This window comes from Diabrotica undecimpunctata, chromosome 4 (assembly GCF_040954645.1).
Source record: "Diabrotica undecimpunctata isolate CICGRU chromosome 4, icDiaUnde3, whole genome shotgun sequence".
NCBI lineage: Eukaryota > Metazoa > Arthropoda > Insecta > Coleoptera > Chrysomelidae > Diabrotica > Diabrotica undecimpunctata.
Window position 1 is genome coordinate 27,056,604 of NC_092806.1, and position 12,226 is coordinate 27,068,829.

The 12,226-nt window shown below is 34.3% G+C and overlaps 1 protein-coding gene across 2 annotated transcripts in view; it reads right to left on the reverse strand.

The window, feature by feature from the left end:
• fz2 (frizzled 2) overlaps positions 1-12,226 on the reverse strand; it is a 162,101-nt gene that overhangs the window by 100,634 nt on the left and 49,241 nt on the right. The window contains exon 2 of one of the 2 annotated variants that reach the window (XM_072529179.1): positions 269-295. The exons of the other annotated variant lie outside the window; for it this stretch is intronic. The gene's annotated coding sequence lies outside the window, so the exon portion shown is untranslated. The remainder of the gene's footprint in view (positions 1-268; positions 296-12,226) is intronic. 2 annotated transcript variants of the gene reach the window in all.

The window sequence follows — 12,226 nt, forward strand, 5'->3', positions numbered from 1 at the left end:
TACAAAGTATTGTTGGTGGGTTCACTTCTTTCTGGAATTGCTGCAGTGGTCAACTTCTCGGTTATTGTCATTGAAAAGATGTATGTTGGTTTATCGTAAGATGCATGACACTTTTAGCGGGTCCGAGAGTATAAGATATACAGGTTAGGAATTTTTGTAGTCTGTCTACATCAAATTAAATTTCATGTTAAAAGATGTAATTACATTGTCAATGAACTTTATAAAAATAGTAAAATTGTATAAAAGAAAAACGAATATAGGTACATACCTTAACTCTTAGACTAACAGACAGCGTCTGAAAAAAATAATCATTATTTAGTAAAATAGCACAAAACCCATTATAAGACAACAATGTTTATTGTTTAATTATTATTATTTATAGGTAAGGATAGTGCAAACACTCCTGACCATGGAGCTGCGCGAAGGGGGAGTCAAAATTCACATAAAGGCAGAAAGGTTCTATTGTAAACCAAATTTCGTCTACTGCGCCGTAGTCAGGAGTGTTTGCACTATCTCTACTGATATTTATATGTAAAGAAGATGTATTAAAGAAATCTAGAATGATCGAGATGTCATCGAAAAATCCCGAAATTTTTAGTAATGTCCAGAATGTCAGAAAATGTATATAAACACAAGAAGTTGACAGTTTAAGTAACAGTAAGTAGTACTTAGGATTTTGAAGTTTATAGTTATCATTGTGTTAAAGTTGTGTTTGAATAAATTTATTTTAAAGAGTAAGAGATGGAACACCAGAAGGTAAATTATCACAAGGTAGACCCCCTAAAAGATGGAGAAGTAGCTGGCAGTCAACATCGCAAATACTGCTAAATCAGACCAGACACAACAGGCCTTAACGTAACCTAACCGAACATACGAAGAAGAAAAAGAAGATTTTAAAGAAGTGTAATAATATTCATATATAGAAATAAGAAACAAGGACATTTTTTTTTTCGTAAAAACACCTTATTAGAATTTTTCCAACGATTCCTCAACAGTATATGTACATCATGCCCTCCTGTTTTTAAATTTAACAAATATTGCACTAACTAACCTTTTATTAGTTTTTCCTACTAACTTTGGACTTTGGGTTTTTTCCTACTTTAGAAAGTTGCTAAATGAAGAACATCAGATGAGAGACAGATGATGCGGGATCTTAAATAAGAATGTAATAAAGGGGATAGCGAGAGATGAGCTTGTTGAGTCTTTAAATATGATGAAGAATGGTAAGGCAGTAGGACCTGATTGACTGGTGGAGGTTTGGAAGGCTCTAGGAGAGAAAGGAGTTAATATTTTAAGGTAAATGATGAGTAGGATGCACGTAGAAAGAGTGTGATGGTATCATTGTATAAAGATAAAGGAGGCTGTAAGAACTGTAGAGGGATAAAGCATGTCACACACAACGAAAATTTGGGAGAGAACCGTAGAGCCAAGGTTAAGGAGAGAGACATCGATAGGAGAAGAAAAGTTTGGGTTTATGCCAGGAAGGAGGACATGGATGTTTTGTTTGCTTTGACACAGTTGCTAAACAGTCCCTAGACAAGAGTTATGAAGATGTATGAGAGAGAAATGGGTTCCTGAAAAGTACTTAAATGCTCGTGAAGGATATGTATGAAGGAGCGTACACCAAAGTAAGAACTTGAGTTCTTACCTTCAACTTTTAACAACTTACTTACAAATACCTGTTTAATCTTGTTATGAATGTACTGACAAGGGGATCCTTGGTCAATACTCTTTGCTGATGATATCGATATATCGATATACTTAAGATTAGCAGATCGAGATCGGAGTATATGTGGTTAGGAGGTAAAAGAATGGCTGGGGACAGAATTGCTTGGAGAAAAACTAGGAGGAGTAAGAGAATTTAAATACCTTGGCTACATAACGGAAAATGGGACATTAGGTACGGGACACTGAGCGGGATACTTTCTGATCGAAAAATCGGGGAAGGGCTTGAAAGGCAGAATATACAAGAGTGTAGCGAGACCTGCGTTGGTGTAAGGCTGTGAAGTGTGGCCTGTAAAGAAGATTCAGCAAAAGAAGATGGAGGTAGCTGAAATGAAAATGTTACGGTGGATGCTGTTACATTTCTAAGACTAGAATTGATAGCATCAGGAACGACCTTATTAAGGGAAAGAGCCGCGGTGACTACAGTCTTAAAAAAGATTCAAGAACAAAGACTGCAATGGTTTAGTCATGTTAGATGTAAAAATAAAAATTATGTGGGATGAAAGATAGAGCTGTTAGGACTTGGGAGGACTTGGGAGAAAAAGATTTAGGTGAAGAAGACCCGATGGACAGAAATGGGTGACGACGAAGAGTAAGGAACGGTGATATCTGAAAAGGGAAAAGCTGATGAAGAAGAGTTAGTTTCTCCTACTGTCAAGTAGCCGTCAATTGTAAAGGTAATAGTAGTTTTGTGTTTTGATTCTGGAAGGTGACACGCATATATTGTGTACAGAACTGGATCTAATGCGCTAGTATCTTCCAATCTCTCGGCCTGATGTTTACTGCTTCTGACTCAATTACGATTTTCCATCTGGATGACGATAAGTGGATCAATAATCACGTCAATCTGTTTGTAGCACCATAACATAAGTATTCTGAGCGAAAAAAACTTAATTGATTCGTAAAATTTGTCAAAGTTTACGAGACTTCAAGCTTGTTAGATGCCTTGGCTGACCAAATATGGGATGGCGTGAGTCACTGTCTTGTTTCTTATTGTAAATCTCAGAAAAAGATTTCCTTCTGATCTTGGGAATTCTTATTACAAGAAATGCAAGAATTGAGATTCTATAAGTATAGTACACTTGGCTGAGCTCCCCAGGGAAGGATATTATAACATTGTGACACGCTATGACATATACAAAGACAAAAACCAAACAAATCATTGATTGTTAGTAACATTCAAGTTCTATATTTTTAAGAACCTTTTAACACTTCTATGAATAAATTCATGCTTATGCTTATTCATACTTATGTTAATGCTGATTTCATATATTACTTTACCATTTTTATGTCAAGAATCTTAAAATATCAAGAATATCTGGAAAATCAAGGTAATCAAGATCAAGAACAGAAATATAAAAAATTTTATTAAAATCCTTTATAAAAGGTATATAACAAAAAACCCAATCGGGCTATGTGATGAAGACAAAAGGTTTTCGGAAACCATGTTCCATCAGTGTCTAGGTGACACTGATGATGGAACATGGAACGACCTAGACACTGATGATGGAACATGGTTTCCGAAAACGTTTTGTCTTCATGACATAGTCCGATTGGGTTTTTTAATTTATATGCCTTTTATAGAGGATTTTAACAAAAATTTTTTGTGATACATGGTATAGAGTCAGCTACAGGAACTTAGTTTCCTTGTGGAAAAATATAAAAAACGAACAAGAATAAATACATAAATACTGATGAGTAGAACATCACCCCCACCAACTCACGGCACGTGGAGAAAATGGTGAACAAGCTGGAGGGATTAGAAATAGATTGGGAAGTAATACATTTTAAAAGATCAAGACGCATAAATGAAGAAAAAGATAAAATAAATCGTGTCAAAAACTATGAAAAGAGATTTATATATCCTGTATATTATTATCGCTGGCGAATTTTGTATCCTCTGTAAACAATCAAAACGTGATCGGACAATTTAGCACAGAATTAAGGAGAAGTTTCGCCACTGTTTTGATGACGGGGTTGAACAAACCCGAGGCTGTATCGAATCTAATTAATTCCTCGGAAGCCATCGATAAATAACCGAATGTTTATTGTACGGCATTCGTTGGGTTTATCTTAAAAGCCGATTTTAGAGCATGTTGTAGTTAATTGGAGAGCTGTACGATGATCGAAAAGAAAAAATTTCACACTCGAGATTAAGATTAAATTGAAAAGAATCACCGGCACCGAACTAGAGGTCTCCTTCGAAGCCAATTAAAACAAACTGGTGAGGGACGGAGATCGTTATTTTTAACTCTTCTTATGTTTACAGGTTGACTTGAAAAATATTTTAGAATTGTACTAATTTAATTCGTTGCGTATATCAGATATTGTTTAGATTCAATAAAAAAAACTTAATCATGTGTGTAGATAAGGATATCAGTCACTATAATGATTTGTGTATGATTAGGATATCAATGACTTTCAATGGAAATGGCTATATTTGAGAATTTGATGCTATCCTGCTGTTTGTTTGAAAGTCTACCTGGTTATTTTCTTACTACTCAATGTTTTTTATTTCATCACTTTGTCAGCATACAGCATCTTTGTTTACTTTTACAAATTATCACGTTTTAATTCTTCCACCATTGACGAACATCCTGCTTTTGTTTCTGGTCTCGCTTTGTCTTTCCGGTTATGAACGTAGATCTGAAATCGTCTCGAATAATTATGTATCTGCTCTATTAGGGTTGTAGATTGTAGCTTTCAATTGGTTCCACATGTTTCAGTTCAGAAGATCCGGTTAGAAACTACGTTTGTCCAGGATTGGCCAACAATTTCACTGCAGTTTCTTCTCTATTTTTTCGGAATCTGCATGTTGCTCTGTTCATTTTAAGCATTCTACAGATATGAGATCTGAATAAGCAGTGTGCTGTAGGCATACCTGTGCTATAAGTTTAGTTTTTTGAAGCTGTAACGGTAGTTTTGTGTAGCTAAGTTTGATGCTCGTTTTTACTTGTCTTTGGCCTGGAATATTTTCTCAGTAGGCTACACTAAGTTACTTTTCTTATTTGCGGCCTTTTCCTCTCAGCAGCTTTTAGGTGTATCGCAAAATGACTCTGGTTCGGTAAAAGGATTATTAGATCCGTATTTAGCAACATTATCTGCAGCCTTATTACAAGCAATTTCTTTAGACCATTATACCCATAACTAACTTACGTTGTTGTGCTTCGACAGTTGTTGACTTTTTGCAGTTCCAAGTTGTTTCGGACTGGGTGCAGCTTGTCTGTCTGAGGAAATAAATATTTTGTCGAAATGAGGCTTTTCATATACCATTGGATATAAAAATTTATCAATCAATCAATCAGTCCATGTTTTTACCTTGTTTAGGCTTCTGCCTCTGCAATGGAAGGGTGCTCTTTTTTATGAAGGCAGTGTGGTAAACGTAAGGTTGATATGCGTGTGGTGTTATAGTGGTGGAGTGATAGAGAGCTGGGGTTCAGAAGGTGGCGTATTGTGATAAAAAGCGCACAATTGTTGGTAAGCAAAACAAGCCAAGAGGAGGTACTTCAAGGTAATACCAGTCATACTAGGAACGGCGTTTTTGGTTTGCAGTTGTTAGCTGCGATATTTTATGGGGATTGATTCTAATATATCAAAATACTCATCTGGAAGTTCGTTTCCAGTGTTATGAAGAAGTTTTGCTGGAGGGAATGGCACTTTTCTTTTAGGAACCCTGGTGAGTTTTAAGTATTTGTTTGGCTCCGTTGTTTGAGCCTGCTATAGTGCGAAGGACATACCTCCTGCTGAGGGTCAGGATTCTATCCTTAATTGATGTTATTTGGCTATTTGGTGCATGAGTCCTGACGGGTAGTCTCTGCGCTTCCTCGTGCAGAATCTTAGTAATTTCCTTTCTGGGGCCATGATGGTGTTCATTAAGCGGGTGTTAAGTGATGCATAGACTCATGCCTTGTATTCGATTATCGGTTTTATGCAGGTTTTATAGGTGTGCAATAGTATTATTTGACATTTGACGTATTGCCCATTTTACTGGACAGCGCTGCCAGGAGTTTAGTGATAATAACGTTATAAAATTTTAAGACGTAGTTTTGTATTTAAGTAACTATAAAGTCTGAGAAATTATTAATAAAAATTATGTTAATAATTTTAGACGCTGGCTATTCATTATTTATTGTGTACCTACTACTAAAGGCATTTTAAAACTATCCAAAACCATGAAATATATGGCCGGAGTGAACTAGGATACAGCCGATCCAACTGCTCAAATCTGGACAAAAACTGTAATAAAAAAATTTATGACTTCGTATGCCGGAGAAAAATTATGAAGAACCTGGTATATTGGTATATTGATTCAATCCTACTTCCTTTAAACAATTTATTATATGCTATTATAAACATTTTTAAGAAATTTTAATGAATGGATAGATTTGTTATTGAAAACTCAATTTATGGTGATTTATGATGCCATAATTCTTTATTTTGTGTGTATTTACCTTTTAGATTATGTAAACATTTAAATATCGATGATTTATGAAGTTTAACTATGATACGGTGTTTCACTAAATTCCCGTCATAAAGATTAACACTTTGATAGATTTTATGAAAGTTATTTAATAATAATTTATCTATAAACTGATCTCGAATATAAATGATATTGTTTATACACATATGGTTTTTTTATATGTACTGATTGCTGGTAAAATTGTCACCTAATGTTTCAAACTGATCAGCACTGTAGTAAGAGATACAAAACAGTACAGGAGGAAAAATATATATTTTTTAGAACAGAACCAGGTGCGCTCCAAAATTTGATTGGCAAATTTAGACGAATTGCTGATATAACATTATTTAGTTTCAATTGCTTTTTAATGTAGTTTATAAAAATATTTCGTTACTTCTGAATAAAGTACATTCACCGCCATCAATTTTTAATTCATTTTCTACCCCATATATCCTAATATATCAACAACGGATTTGCTGGAGTCACGCAGAGAAAATAAAAGGCTTGATTATTAGGTACTGTATAAACAGCAGACCCTTTTTATTTTTTTTAAAAGAGAGTAATTTTACGTTATATACCTTTCACATTTGATTCTGTCATTATAACACAGTAATTCTTTGTGAAGTAATATATGGGCGGCCATTAAATTTGTACCCCCCGTCAGTGACAGGCCATTGTACTGAGGATACAGGACAATTACTGTTGGAGAATGCATAGGGCGAGTTGAAAGAGAACAGAATGGTTTTTGTGAATTGAGGCGAAGGTGAGCAGATTTTTTGGAACTAGGGTTTTTGGTTTTAATGTTCTCCTGGCATTGCTGTGTTAGGATTCAACTCTTTCTTTTCACATTTTGGAAATGTTTTCGTCCTTTTATGTTTAAAATATTATGGTTGTAGGGATTCTGTTTTCAAGATAAAAGTAATACCCCAATGTTTAGCCTTGTGTTTTATTGAAGCATGTTAGTTCGGTATATACATATATACAAGGTGTCTCTTCAAAAAAGACAACTACACATTCTGAAACTCATTTTATGTCGATTTTACGTCAATCACTTTGTCGAATAATGCTTCTTAAGGGAGCTAAAGCTCTTTAAAGATGGCGCTCTAACATCAGTTCAATTCAAATGCCATCAAAACGGTCTTTGAAGTGATAACGTTCTGTATATTTATTTAGTCGAATGCACCCGATCGTTTGGCGTAAATGCTGTTTTTTAATTGCAGTCACAAGCGGCTCTTTTAGGAGGGCTATTAGACATTTTTATTCTTAACTTTTTTGTGCCAAACGGTTGGGTACATTCCACTAAATAAATATAGAGAACGTTCCAGAATTTGTAGTTTTCTTTTGTAAAGAGCGTTCGTGGACCTGTATACACAGATTATTTTATTTATTTGTCTTTCTAAAAACTTTTCACGTCTTAGTACTGACCTAGAGAAGCCTGTCTTTGTTTATCCACTAGACCTTTTCCAAGTCTCTCTCACAGTTCCCGCTTCTTTTCTATTCAGATTTTTTTGGGTCGTCGTTTTGTATGACTTTTACGTTTGCATACCAGAATTTGTGTAAGTATTCTCTTCTCCTCTGTACAATATCATATCAATTGTTTAGTTTTAATATCGTCTATTATTGCATACTTGATTGCAATTAATTTACGTATCATCCTCTTAGTTCCTACCCTCTTAGTCTCGGTATATTTATACATGTAGTATGTGTATATTATGTTTGTTATTTAATACCTCCTAATAAGCATAATTAAATTACAAATTTAAACTGGAGTTCCTTTAGTGAAGTGAAGTCATTGATTTATCATAGTAGTATTAAATGCAACTTGGTTTCACATACCTATTCTTTAAATTAATTCGTGAACAGTTTATATTTATCACGGGGACATTTGTCATCTCCGAAATGTCTCCCGTCAAGTCAAACCTCCGACTTCATAACGGATGTTCTAATGTAGACACTTGTTTATATAATTTCCAAGAAATTTAGATGTCCATCATCATAATCGTTGATTGACTGCTTGATGGATAATGCTGTTGGAACGTCGGAGATACAAGATGAGTGTGTTTACCAAACAATGACAAGATACGGGCCTTAACACCGTGTTGACTTTTTCTATTTTGGATGGTTAATTGCTCTGATTCGAGATGATAAAGATTACAATTAAGTTATGGCATTTTTGACTAAGGAAATGTCAGATTTTTCAGCATAGTCAAAGAATAAGTCCTTTATATCTTAAGAATTCCTGTTGGACGCTCCAATCCAATTTTTAAGATGCGAGACATTTTTATTATTTATTAAGTGTTAAAAATCCTAGATTAGAGTCATTCGTTTCGTTGTATCATATCAAAAATATAAAAGAAGATATAGATGACACCCAGTTTGGATTCAGAGGAGCACTAGGAACGAGAGAGGCTCTGTTCGCTTTTAACGTTCTCGTGCAAAGACGACTAGATATGAACCAGGATCTCCATGTCTGCTTTATAGATTATCAAAAGGCTTTTGATAGAGTACGGCATCAGAAGCTCTTAACTGTTAAAAAAAAAGAATGTCGATAGTCGAGATACACGGGTTATTGTCAATCTGTACCGGAATCAAAAAGCAAAGGTTAGAATCGAAAATGTCGATACAAAAACTATGGATTTCAAAAGAGTTGTTACGACAGGGTTGCGTGTTGTTCCCATTGTTATTCAATCTGTACAGCGAAGCTATTTTTAAGGAAGCAATATCAGATGAACAACAGGGTATATCAATAAAAGGAAAAATCTTGAACAACATCATAAGATTCGCAGACGACACCGCCGTTTTTGCAGATTGAGAGTAATGAAAGAAAACAAGTAGAAAGAGTGAATAACTACAAATATCTGGGAACCTGGGTAAATGAAAACAATGACCAAGGTAGAGAAATAAGGACACGCATTGAAATTGCAAGACAAGCATTTATAAAATTAAAAACAATATTTGTTAATCACGATCTTCCTCTGGAGCTGAGGATAAGAGCCTTAAGATGCTACGTGTTCTCGACTTTGTTGTTTGGAATGGAAAGCTGGTCACTAAAAGTGGATAATACAGTAGACTCCCTCTATAACGAGAACTGAAATGACAGACTAATTACCTCGTTATAAGCCGATCTCGTTATATCAGATAATCATAATACTGTGCATACATATGAATCTGTAGTTTTCTAAACCATTACCTTCCTATAGTGAAGCCATTCGGAGCAATATAAGATGCTAATAAATATTGTTTGAATGGCGTTTTTGAAAAGTTATTTACTTTTATTGTCAATGAAATATATTAAAACATAAAAGAGTTGTTTACTTTTATTATCAATGATATACGTTAAAACAAAAAAGCTGTACTTATATTTTTTTCCAACTACATAATGTATAAATCGTATTTTTAAGGATAACATAAACTATTGCTTCTGCAATTTTAAGAACTCTGTTATTTTAACTGCTTTAAATGGTCCAGTATCATTCTATCATATATTTTCTAAAGATGTGAAACAGTTGTATTTATTCATTGTAAAGAAGTTTATTGCGGGCTGCAGTTAAGTTTATTGAGGGGCTGTTTGAAAAGGTATTTATTTATAGCCACGACCGGACTAAAAACGTAAAAAACACGTTTTTGGATCTTAATTTCTCTCGTTATAACCAAATTTGCCTTGCTATAGACGGTTATAGTTCAATAGAAATTTCACGGGACATCTAATGTATCTCGTAATAAGCGAAACCTCGTAATAACCGTGTTCGTTATAGAGGGAGTATACTGTATAAAGAAGTTGGAATCATTTGAGATGTGGTGATATAGAAGGATTTTGAAAATACCATGGACCCAACGAGTTACAAATGCAGACGTGTTAAGAAGGCTACAAAAGGATTGCGAGGTCATAAAGCACATCAAAACAAGAAAGCTGGAATATTTAGGCCACATTACCAGAGGTACGAAATATGAGATATTAAGGCTCATAATGCAAGGTAAAATCAAGGGTAAAAGATCCATAGAAAACGAATAATTTCCTGGCTAAGAAAACTAAGAGAGTAGTATAGTTGCAGCTCAGTATATCTTTTCAGAGCAGCCGCCAATAAAGTACGGACAGCTGTGACATTAGCTGTACGGATAGCTGTGATATTATATATTTTGTAGCCAAATGGCATGTTGTATGAAAATGTGTTAGGAGTGGTCACAGACGCTGCACCGTGTGTGTATGAGTGGTTTAGAGGTACTGTATCCGAGAATAACACATGCTACTTGTTTGGCTCATGGTCTCCAGGTTAGAGTTTTATATCCACAAGTGTATGCATTAGTTTCATCAATAAAAAAGCTATTTTTAATGTTTTTGGCGCGTGTAGAAACATTTAGGGCAATGGTGGAAAAGTTTCCATTACCTCCAGCCCCACTTGTTATTAGATGGGGTACTTGGATAATTGCTGCTATTTACTGCTAATATTTTTTATAAATTTTATTTTTATTGCGTATCTGCATACATATTTTATCAATTTTAAACGAATAATAGTTCGAACCCTCAGTCTACTACGTAAAAGATATTACACAGTAAACTCCTAACACTAACTAATGCCAATAGTTTCATAGTCATGATATACTATTTTTATTCTATAATGTATTTACATGCATGCCATATAATGTGTAAATATGATTGAGATTTAATGTAGTTTCAACAAAATTCATATTGACTATCCCCTTAATTTCATCCACTTTAATCTTTCACGACGAGCATCCATTATTTTTCAGGAAGCAATTTCCGACTTGCAGACCGTCCGCGAATAGCTCAATTTTTCTCTCGACCGGCTCGGTAATTGGCGCATAAAGAGCAAAAAAGAAACCATACTGATGACACTCGCGGAAAGGCCCCACAAGTCGAAAAAGAAGAAGCATAAGTGCCCAACGTATGGAGTCGCTTGCATAGGCTCAATTTGCATATAATTATTGTTTTGGGAAGATCGTTAATGGGAAAATTATAGTCATTAAAGGCTCGGCTGGCGAGCGATAGTCGATATAACTCATCTCGTAAAAGATAAAAAACGAAGTTAACTGGTTATAAATCACTTATATCAATCATGACAAGACGGTGGTCGAATATTTTGGTTATCACGGGTATGTGATTTATTTATTGCTTGGGGATAGAGGATATGGTTTTTATAGATCTCTTAATAGTATTAGTAATCAGTTTTAGGTAAATAATGCACGAATATGGTGTTAAAACGATAAGATTAAAGTTTAGAGCTGATAAACAACAAAAATATTAGATATAACAAAAATTTATGTTATAAGTAGTATATGCAGTTTTTATTTACGTTTATAAGATACATTTTTCAATAATCGAGAATATTGATGGAAACTTTGCTCTAATCTCCACTAATTGGTAGGGGAAAGCTTATTGAATTCATTTCCTCAGAGGGTACAGTACCAAATATTTGAGGAACATGGAACTGTTAAAAGATGTTCCTTTGATATAACAGGCCTATATAGCAGACCTCAAGACGCTGGTTCAATGTGTGTTTGGTTTTATAGAATAGAAATATGCTTTATTGTCACTGAAAATTATTGAACAATTTTATGGACAAAGCTAAAAAAAATCAGTCAAAAAGTACAAAAAGTATAAAACAAAAACAAATATAATAAAAAAAAAACAGAACAATACAATTTTAAATTAGTAAAATTATTGTATCACTTACATAATTTGTACAGACAACAACAAATGAGACAAATTGTAGCCACTGCTTGAGACACCCAACTGTAATTATAAACAATATTAATTTTGTTTCTTTGTTATATATTAAGAAACTCGTCAACTGAATAATATGGTCTTTCAGAGAGATAGATTTTTGTCATCTTACGAAACTTAATGAAAGATGTTGCGGATTTAATTTCTCTTGGAAGGTGATTATAAAGTTTTTTTGCACTATATAGAATAGAATTCTTTACTAGATGAGTGGACGGGATCGGTAAATAAACGTTACAATCCAAATTTCTAATGGAGTAGCCATGATCAGGTCTATCGGGAAAAATGTTTAGATGCTTGCG